Below are 11,814 nucleotides of genomic sequence, written 5' to 3'. Positions count from 1 at the left end.
TCACCTCATATCTCCCTTTTGAAAGATCTCGCCACCAGCGCCTATCGTGAGCCCAGCAAGCTGCCAGCCTATGAAACCATTCAGCTAAATCAGGGACCTCACTGGGCAACCAATGAATTGATATAAACAAAGGACAGGAAGACATCATTATGGGGCCAACCTCATATGAAGAGAAAGACAGTTCAAACAGAGTGCTTACGTGCGGAGTTCCATTTCTCAGGAAACGGTAAAAATTCTCAGGGGATAATGTCGGTCGTCCGGACTCGAATGAACTGACTCATCCATCCACGGTCCTCATCCTCCTCGCTGTCAATCACAAATGCTTGAGTGGACCTACACTGAAGAGCAACTAGGCCCCGACAATGTAATGGTTGGTACAACCTTATAAGGTGACTGAGGGTAAACTCTATCCCGGCCTTATCAGCAAAATATCTCATTGACTTCACTATCCTCTAGAGAAAGAGATGAACCTGTGCCAACGTTACTTGATACCTTCTACAGAAATCAAGCACGACCCCGTCCGGGGAACCTGGCGCGAGAACATGGGTATACATGCTCAAGAAACCCCCAACATACGTCATGACACTCTCCTCAGGGGAAGGTACTTGTAGAATCATGACTTCCCCCCATCCGCACTCTCTCCTGATCACCCCAAGGTTCTCCTCGCTCACCGATGAAATAATCCTCGACACATGCTCCCAATGGCCCGGAACATTAGGAGGTTTCCCCGGTATGGCGGCCCTCTTCGAGGCAGCATACCCTGGGCCTCGCTTTCCCAGCATCGGGGGAAAGCCACTGGCGCCGACCAAAGGTGGAACGCAGGAAGGAATCCCCTTCATCCGAGGATCACATGTCGAAGTAGCAGCCATGACTATGACAGAATAAGGAGAAAAAGAGGCGGATCCACGCAAAAAACTTCCTGAAGCAAAGAAGTGGAGGGACTCGCACAAAGCGCCAGGCTCTACAGAGGAGATAGGCTTATCAAAGACTGCAAAATCGCCGCTTGAAGGGTGGATAGACAAATATATAGGGGCCAGGCAACAACTGCTCAATTGACCAAGAAGGCCAATTAATTCTGGTCGCGTTAACGTCACCTTCTCCTTGGGAAGGGCACTGGCAGAATCATCCCAGGCTCCCACATAATTCATAAAATTAAGGGACCTCGGGAGATCCCCGACGTCGCAAATATCGGTTCAGAGGAACTATCAACATTAACTTCGGGACATGGCTATTCTCGGGGGCCCCGGTACATCCTACGAAAAGGCTCCAAAGGGCCGATGCTCGATGCTCGAAAGCAAAAAAAAAAAGAGGGAAAGCAGCAAGAAGGACTAGCAGAATAAAAGCTCTTTTCATACATTGACAAAAAGGAAAAATAGCTTTACACCATTCGTCTCACAAGAGGCAGAACACATGGATAAAAAAAGAAGGCATACAAAAAAGGGCTCGGAGACTACTCCTCACCACTATCATCTTCACCCCCATCAGGGGAAATCATGAGCGCCAGTCTTCCCTCCATCGCATGAGCCTCCTCCAGGTCAGTAGACAGCTCGAAGCCTCTGGCCTCGAGTTTTTCCAGGACCTCCCTCTTCGCCTTCGCTTTGGCATGTTCGACAGCTCAGACCAGTTTCTGCTCAGCCGCTAGAGATATGTCACGAACCATTGCATGTGTTGTGGCTGCATCCTCCTTATAAGTGGCAGCATCTCGTTTGGCCTTAGACTTAGCCGCGGACAAAGTAGTAGTCTCCCTGCAAGAGTCCAAGAGAAGGCCCCGGGATGTCGCCAATTCCCCGGTCACAGCCTCGCTCCGCTCCTTCAGCCCGAAGATCTCCGCTTCCAATTGACTAATTCGCGAGCTGCTCTGCTCGTCCTACAATGAAGGGCAAGACGGTGAATATGTGAACACAAAACATGTATGGATATGGAGTAAAAGAGCAGGTATGATCAAGGCAGAATACCTGAGAAGTAAGAGTGGCCTTCTCCAAAGCACTACCTCCAAAGAGGTCTGAAGCTCCCCCAACTCTTTATCTTCCCGGGTGCCACGAGCCTCTGAGTCTTGTAGCTATGAAGCAATGTTATTACTCTCCTTCTCATGGCAAGAAAGCTCCCTACAAAGCCGGAGGATGGCATGATCATACATCTCTTTACACTGCGGCACAACGAGAAAGTTAAGAAAGATGACGAATAATGCCCGAGAGAAAAAAGAAATGTGCAAGGAGAAGTTGTCACCTGCTACAAGGACTTCTCTGCCGCTTTAACGGCACCAGAGACATCGAGATCAGCACTATCGATTACGCCATAAAAAATGTTGGCAATGAAGCCTTCCCCTCTAAAAGGGGTACCGGCCGTGGCGCCGATAATCCTTTCGGCATCCCTCAGCTCTCCTGATGAGACTGGAAAGTTCTGAATAAGATCGTTCGGGTCACTGATTTCTCTAAATAGCAACCCATGTTCTTGGAAAGTGCCGAACCCCGATCCATCAAGACCAACGGTCTTTCTAGCAGAAGCTACATCGAATCCGGCTGCACGATTCGAATCTACATCAGCATCCTCTTTTAGGACCCCCGTCTCCTTAGGCCTACCGGAAATAGCCATCCTAGACTCAGCAGCCTCCGACCGAGGTGCCTATAAATCTCTCACGCTAGACTTCGTTCTCCTCCTCAACGTAATCCCATCATCGTCCTTGCCCTCGACATCGGGGTTCAACTCGGAGGTTAGGGCAGTAGTTTCATCAGGATGAGCAGTGGCCGCCCTGTCTTTCCTTTTCTTGTCCATATCAGGCTCCAAGGCCTACGCTTCACCATCGGGGGTGGCCTCATTTGCATATTCTCACCAAGGCCTGCACTAACACAATAAACGCGATACGTTGTTGCTTAGAGCTCGGAAGGAAACCCAAAATACGGAGCACAAGCGGTAAAGAAACCTAACCGTATTCTTAGCCACCCGACTCTTCTTAGCCTTGACGGTCTAAGATCGAATACGATACGGTAACCTTTCATCCAAATGCCTAATCCATCTCGCCTAATCTGGGACAACCTCGGGATTCCAAGCAGCGGATAGAGAGAGCACAAAAGGGTTATCGTGACAAACAAAAGAGTAATTGAGAAGTGGCTAAAGGGAAGTTCACTTACGTCGATTGTTCCATCGCTCTGGAAAGGGCATCCTCCGGGACGGGATGATATCTGAGGTCCTCACTCGAATAAACCTGCTCATCCATCCCCGGTCCTTCCCCTCATCAACACTCGTGAAGAAAGACTTTTTAAACCAATGTCGAAGCTTGATTAAGCCTCGATACAGCCGAGGGTGGTACAATCTGATCAAATGGCTAAGGGTAAAAACCTCGCTTGTGACCCCTTCGGTAAAGTACCTGAGCATTAACACGATCCTCCAAAAGGATGGGTAGATCTGACCGAGGGTCACCCAATATCGGGCACAGAAGTCAAGGATAACCGGGTCGATTTCCAAAGGAGGAGATTCAACAGATTTATCAGGACCCAGGGTGAATGGGTAAGTATATATGTAAAGAAAGCCAACCTTGAAGTCGGTAATGTTGTCGCTGGGGCCGGGAAACTCTATCTCCACTGCCGCGCTCCATCGATAGTCCTCCTTCACTTTGTCAGCAATGGTCACAATGCTAACATATCGAGATACGTGCACACATTGACCCGGCATAGACGAGGGAGTCTCGATGTCGAAATCCTTCGACGTGTCAATCGATTTGTTTTCCTCCTCAGGTAATCGGGACGACGACGCAATATCATTCCGTCGAGGGACCGTCCTAGAAGTCCTGGCCATGAAAAATGGCAAAACCTTCTTATGAAAAGAGGGAAAGATGTGAAGATTTCAAATAGCAAAATTCTAATTCACGGGCCTAAAGGAAGGGTGAAGATGGGGAGTATCTAGCAACCAGTGCATTTATAGGAATCACTAGGGAAGTAGAAGAGACGAGCCTATGGCAGTTCGTGGGTTTCTTGATTACAGCATTTGACGGCGGCCCTACACGGTTCTTTGGGGCATAGCATTTAATGCTCTTAGATGGTTGATGTCATGGCAATAATGACCTCGAGATGACGATTCAATATCATTTCCTATTACTTCGTTCTAGGAAACGCGGAGACTATCTGTATGTTGTGGAATCAGGGGAATCCATTTCCCGCCATTAAGGTATATTCAAAATGTCATGTCAGCTCCTCGAGGCTATGGGATCATGATCGGGATCCTTATCTCGAGGATCATTCGGGGCCCTGCAGAGGCTCCGAGGTTAAGGGATCTATCCGCGACCCAGCAAAGGTTACGAAGACGGGGAACTTCTGAGGTAAGCAGCTAGAATCAATAGGCTCTAGTGTCATGTCTAGCCATCCCATCCCCGTATATTTACATCCAATGCACTTTGTACCATACCGTGTTCCCTCGCCTATATAAGGGGAACCCATACCACTTTGTAAGAGGCTGATGTTGCTCCATTTCTCCACCAAAGCAATAATATCCCTCTCTCTCTTTCTCCTATTTTGTTCGTTCTCACTGGCTCGAGGCCACTTTAACATCTAGTATCTTCTTACTTATTTCATGTTATATTGCGTAACTTTGGCGTAAAGAGCCTTGCTTGATCATATCCTTAATTGTTATCCTATTCCCGGTTGCCCCCAATAGCTCGAGCTCGATTCGAGTCCCGACCCCGAGGTCCTTATCGACCGGCTTTGCATCCGGTCAATAGGCCCCTTCGGTTTGATTATTGTCTTGTTTTAGCCCATACTTCATCGTTAAGCTTCACGTTCTTAGCATCAACTGCTCTAACAACTAGCTCAGGAATAGATCACGTATTTTTAGGATCCCATTTACAAAGTTAATTGTTGTTACCATTTTCACGGTAAACATTAAGCCTGCAGTATCCAAAGTCACGATGACTCTCGGAATGCTCTAATTTGCCTAGCACAATATTCTAATCCACTTCTTCCTTCAGAAGTTTATGAAAGTAAGTCCACCATTTCCTCTTAATCTGGGCAACTTCCATCAATACTCTACCATCTTCATCCTTGATGCATCTCACTTGGTCTGAATCCCGAGCCTTCCTCTCTCTCAACTTGTGTAATGAACTGGCCATTCGTTTTAAGAATTTACGCCCTGATCCCCTGTTAACTACATTCCCCGTGTTTGTTTCTACTATTGTGAGTTGTCGGAAAGGTCTATTTGGAGTTTCAGAGAGTTTTGGGACACTTAGTCCCTAAATGAGAGTTTAAGTTTTAGAATTTGGGCCGTAGTCAGAACAGTGTGAGGACGGCCTCAGAATGGAGCTCCGCTGGTTCTATTAGCTCAGCTGGGTTATTTCGGGCTTAGAGGCGTGTTCGGATTATGTTTTAGAGGTCCGTAGCTTATTTAAGCTTGAAATGCCGAAAGTTGAACTTTTGAAATTTCCGGTTCGATTGTGAGATTTTGATATCAGGGTCGAATTTGGAATTCTAGAAGTTGGAGTAGTTTCGTAGTATTGAATATGACGTGTGCAAAATTTCAGGTCATTCGGATGAGGTTTGATAGGCTTTTTGATGAAAGTGGAATCTGGAAGTTTTGGAAATCTTTAGGCTTGGATTGGAGAGTGAATTGTGGTTTTAGCTTTGTTTGATGTGATTCGAGGGTTGGAATAAGTTCGATGATGTTTCAGGATTGGTTGGTATGTTTGGTTGAGGTCCTGGGGGCCTCGGGTGAGTTTAGGGTGCTTAACGGAAGTTGAATTGGACTTAGGAAAATTTGGAGTTTGGTTGAACCTGTCATAACCACACCTGCGTGAATGTGACCACAGATGCGCTTGGAGGACCGCAGGTGCGGTCTGAGGCATTTTAGGATTGGTCGCAGACAAGGCCCAGGCACCGCAGAAGCGGTACCACATCTGCGCAAAGGGGATCGCAGGTGCGGAAATTTCCGTTTAATGGGTTGTCGTAGATGCGACTTTTGTTCCGCAGAAGCGGAACCGGAGGCTCGGTCCCATGACCGTAGAAGCAGATTTGCTGGGCAAAAATAAGATATTTCAAGGGATTGAAATCAAAAGTTAGAAAATTGATTTGGAGCTCAGGTGAGGGCGATTTTGGGAGGATTTTTAAGAGGAAATCAGTGGGTAACGATTCCTAATCCCTTTCTAGTTGTATTCCTATAATCTAATCTTAGTTTTGTCATTTAATTTGGGAATTGGGATAAAAATTGAGGAAAAGAGGAGAAAAGTTCTTAGGCCTAATTTTGGGGTTTTGATCTAGATTTTGATGTCGGATTGGAATAATTTTGGTATAAATAAACCTGTGAGAGTATAAGGATTTTGAATTTTTAAATTTTACCCTATTCTGAGATGTGGGCTCGGGGGGATTTTGGTTATTTTTCCTAATTTCACGTATTAGCTTGGAATTAATTAGTGGAATCAGTTACTTGAAGTTATATTTACATTATGCAATTGATTTGAATAGATTTGGGCCATTTGGAGTCAAGTACTTGTGGCAAGAGCGTGATTTCGGGTTGATTTTTTAGCAGGTTCGAGTTAAGTGACTTGCCTAACCTTATGTAAGGGAACTCCCCTTAGGATTTGGTATTGTTGATATTTGAAATGCCTTGTACGTGAGGTGACGAGTGTGTACTTGTGCTAATTGTTGAAAATCATGTTTTCATTAAGTAACTATAATTGTGTTTCCTTTCCTATTTATACAACTAGAAATTTAAGCCTGCTGTTAGCTTAGGGAAGCATGTCTAATTGACTTAATTGTCTTACTTGCTCAAACTATCTTGTTTGGATTATGTGCCGCATGCTAGGTTAGAAATACCTGTTTTACCTTGGTATGAAATTAAATTGAATTAAGTATTCTTCGTGTTGTTGCTATGTGTTTATTTTGGGACTACGGGATGGTATCCCGGGAGATCCCCCTGCCTGTTTACTTTGGGACTACGAATTTGTATTCCGGAAGATCCCCTGCACATATATTGATTTGTACTATAGTGCGGGATACCGAGAGATCCTCAACACATATATTGAGGATACTAGGAGATCTTCGGGATACCAAGAGATCCCCAACACGTATATTGAGGATACTAAGAGATCCTCGGGATACCGAAAGATCCCCAGCACATATATTGAGGATACTAAGAGATCCTCGGGATACTGATAGATCCCCAGCACATATATTGAGGGTACTAAGAGATCCTCGAGATATTGAGAGATCCCGGGTTGTTAACTCTGTGTTGAGATGTATTTCTTCTATGATTATTTTGTCTCTGTTATCGTTGTTGTTATTCTTATTATCTTGTTTTATTTCATACTGTTAGCATTTAATCATATTGTCGTATTCTCTACTGTTTTACCTTGTTTTTCAGCTATAATTAGTAGGGCCCTGATCTTCTTCGTCACTACTCGACCGAGGTTAGGTTTAGCACTTATAGAGTACCGTTGTGGTGTACTCATGCCCTTTCTCCACATATTTTTCATGTGTAGATATAGGTACTTCAACTCAGCCCTACTACCCTTGAGGCGAGGCGATTCTCCAAAGACTTCGAGGTATATTTACCGCGTTTGCATGCCGAGGAGTCCCTTTCCATTCTATTTTATAGTATTAGCCCTTCTGTATTTACTTTTGCTTAGACATTCTAGAGTTAGACACTTGTAGTTATTCAATAGCTTGTGATTTTATGAGATTCCGAGTTTTGGGAAATTGTTCAGTTTTTGAGATCTTGTATCAGTATATGCTAAGTGGCATCTTAAACACTTCCATATTTGTTTATCTTCAGTTTTTATTAGTTTTTTCGCATTTTATTTCTTCTTCCACAATTGTTAGGCTTACCTAGTCGTAGAGACTAGGTGCCGTCACGACAGTTCACGGAGGGCGAAGTTGGGTCGTGACAAGTTGGTATTAGAGTTATAGGTTCATAAGAGTCATGAATCACAAGCCAATTTATTAGAGTCTCGCTGATCGGTACGGAGACATCTGTACTTATCTATAAGAGGCTATGTAACCATTAGGAAAATTTCACTTCATTTGATTTCCCTATCGTGCAAATTTTTTGATATCACAATCCTAAACCTCTATCTTCCATTCTCTCACAGATGGTGAGGACACGTGCTACCAGAGGTGACCAAACACCCCCCCCCCTGCGAGAGCCGTTAGATGTCGGGGCTGGGGTAGCGGCTGAGGACGCGCACGCGGTGCAGCCAGAGCACCCATGCGAGGTGCTATAGAGGACCCACCAACAATTCCAGCTGGAGCCTAGGCGCCTGATACGCCTACTTCTACTATTACTACAGCACTTCAGGAGACTTTAACAATGTTGTTGAGCATGTTTGGTACATTGGTTCAGGCGGGATTGATTTAGATTGTACTAACTACTTCACATATCGGGGAAGGGACCCAGACTTCCGCTGCCCCCACACCAGAGCAGCGAGTTTACATTGGTCAGGTTCCAGGTGTCATGGCGACATAGCATGTTGTCCTAGTTCAGCGGGTGGTGAGGATTTCTCACCGAGTAGAGGATAGGTGGGTCCAGGATTGAGAGAACAGACGAGGTCAGGAGAGAGAGTATAGGGAAGTGAGGAGACCTCGTAGACCAGAGAGACACACTGGTCCTTATTTTGGAGGAAATGTACAGCACGGTAGAGGTTTTGTGGGTTAGCTAGATCAGTTTGTGTCTCAGGCTTCACACAATGTTTCAGGTGTTCAGGGGTCTTAGAGTACCTATGCCGCACAGTTCCCACTGCCATGTCAGCCCCGAGGTTATTTTGAGTGTGGTGACATACGCCATGTGAGGTATTGCCCTAGACTTGGGAGGAGTACACCTCCACAAACTTCTCAGCCACAGCGTGCCCTTCAGAGTTCTCAGGCTATGGTTACAACTCCAGTTGCTACCCCACTAGCTCAGCCAGTTAGAGGCGGAGGCCGGGGAGGTAGAGGTCATCCTAGAGGGGGAGGCCAGGCCAGATTTTATGCCCTTCCTGCCCATACCGAGGTTGTTGCCTCTGATTCTGTCATCACATGTATTGTCCTGGTTTGTCATTGAGATGCATCGGTTTTATTCGATCCAGGCTCTGTTGATACCCAATTTTTCCCTATGTATTTTTTATACTCAAAACACTTTCAAAAAAGCATGTGTATGCATATATAAGCATGCCCAAGAGTTTTGGTATTTTTTCCTAATTTTTAAAGATTTTTAAAATCAATTTATTGTTTATTTTAGCAGTGCAAAATCCATAATTATTCCCAAAATCATCAATTTTGGTGAATAATTTATTTCATTCTCATATTTATACCAAAATATAGTTAAGATAATTTTTTCATATTTTTACAAATTTATTTGGTATGTTAAAAGCTAAATCGCATATAATTGCGATTGTAGCCTACTTTAAGATTAATAGCATTTTATAATTGTGAAATTGGTTCCAATATTTTTAAATTAATATTTATATATTGTTCGTTGGCTCAGTACTTTTAATTTGCTTTCAAGATCATTTTACCATTTTTATAAAAATAAAAAAGGGAAAAACTGGCTATTTAAAATTTGGCCCATTTTTATTTCAATCATAGCCAAATTGATCCCCCTAATTGACCCAATTCTAAAACCCAATTGGACTGGCCCAATTCCGATTTAACCCAACCCCCTTTACCCATTTATCCGACCCACCCGGTTTTCTTTTAATCTCAGCCATTGATCTTTTAGATCAACGGCTCCCCTCATCCCCTTCCTTTTTTAATTCAAACGACCCCTTTACCCTACCTCATTCTCACCAACCGCCGCCTCTGCAACCCTCTACTATCTCAAACTCTCTCGAGGGTTCTCAAACCCTAGCCTCATTCTGCCTTGTTCCACCGTGTTTTCACCGGAATCCATGGCTTCTCAGGCCATGGACAGCCTATATTCACCTCCTCTGGCTCTTGCATGCCTGATGCTCGAAGGTTCGAGGCCAGACCTCAAAGGTCTTCACTCAGACCTTCACCGATTCGGAGATTCCGTCCATCTCCGACTTTGCTCCAGTGGCTCTTAGTCTTCTGAGCCTGTTTCTGACCCCACGGTTAGAGAAAAAGGGGGCGTCGACAGCATGGCGACTCTGCTGGGGATCTTCTTTAGGCTTTTCCATTGCATGTAGCTTGTGACTTTACTATCTCATTAATTTCTTTATTTACTGTCTTTAATTCTTTCACTACAAAACTAACTTGGCTCTTCATGTTTTTTCCTTCCTTTAGCTGCTTTCCTTTACTACTTTATTTCAATACTGTTGTAATTACTGCAATTATTGTAATCATTTATCTTATGAACGTGAAAATATATGTCAATTTGTTTCATTCTTGTAAACTGCATCTTCAACATCATATTCCACTCGTGCCAAACAAATACCATAGCGACGCTTATAATGAGTGGTTGTGCTCTTCCAATATTATCACCCTTTAAATTCGGCAAAGGCGTATTTGCGGTAAAACCAGTCGATCAGCGGTGCAATCGACGGTTCCGTGCCTTTCCCTTTTGAGTTGTACACTAAAGGGTACCTGTCTAATACCCCAATATAAACCTTACTCTGTCTAACCGTGCATGCATCATGGTCAAACCTAGCCGAGTCAGTTATGTTGTCCACATAATGACTCATTAAGATAGCCTTGTCCAAAGTCCATCAGGTTTCCCTGAAACCCAAACGGACACCTACATGTTCTGTGCACTTATTTGGAGAACTAAATGCTTTTATACTAATTATTGGTTTAAATAGTCGAGTCTGGCGGGGTAAGGGTCTAACACTCTGTTTTGCAGAAAATGAGGCACGAAGTCCCCAGATTTGGCATGGTAACCAACATTCATCCAAGGCTGCTACCTTGGTGGGAAGATCTCCACTCCAGTGATCAGACACTCATCCGCAAATACTTAGGGAATCTACCTTCTCTTCTAGAAATTCAGCCTAATAACAAAATCATAGAGGTTGCAACTCTGTTCTGGGATAGTGACAGGTCCCTGTTCCGCTTCGAGGACCTTGAAATGACTCATTTGCTCGAAGAAATAGGAGGCTTAGCTGGTATTTCTTGGGAGACTTAGGGTTTGCTTATGCTAAAGAATCGCAAGGGTAGGGGTTTCCTTAAGATGATGGGACAGAAGAAGAACCCAGACTTGACCTGTTTGAAAGACTCCTACATCCCATTCGACTATCTGTACGAGAGGTACAGCCATAGCAAGTCATACCGCACCTACTCAGATGAGTTTGCCCTCACCTCACTGGGGCATATTCACAGAAGGGTCTTCGTATTCATGTTTTGTTTCCTGGGGATGATAGTGTTCCCTATGAAGAAGGCTAGGATCCACACCAGACTGGCCATGGTAACCAAGACTCTGATGGAAGGAATTGGCGGACAGCCTTTCAGTATAGTGCCCATGATTGTTGCTGAGATATACCGGGCTCTAGACAACTATCAGCGAAAGGACAGTCATTTTGAGGGATGCAATTTATTACTTCAGCTCTGGCTCATGGAGCACCTCCAGAAAGGAGAATACCGACAGGAGATCTTACGCAGAGACTGGGATGATCACATTGCCTTCCACCAGCCAAGGCGTATGAATTATATGCCTAACATGTTCGCTCAGCCAGAGGACGCTGGAAGATGGGTGGAGCTATTCGAGAATCTAAAAGAAGACCAGGTATAGTGGATGGTCGAATGGTTCCCTACGGAAGAATTCATTGTTCGATCCCGAGACGCACCATTTCTCATACTCATTGGTCTAAGAGGAACTTATCCCTACGTTCCCCTCCGATCCATGAGTCAGGTGGGAAGAAAGCAAATCATACCAAGGGTCGACAAAATGAGTCACTTTAGGGATAATTTC

Source organism: Nicotiana tabacum, chromosome 11 (genome assembly GCF_000715075.1).
Source record: "Nicotiana tabacum cultivar K326 chromosome 11, ASM71507v2, whole genome shotgun sequence".
In the NCBI taxonomy this organism is placed as follows: Eukaryota; Viridiplantae; Streptophyta; class Magnoliopsida; order Solanales; family Solanaceae; genus Nicotiana; species Nicotiana tabacum.
Note: the sequence above shows the minus strand (reverse complement) of the source record.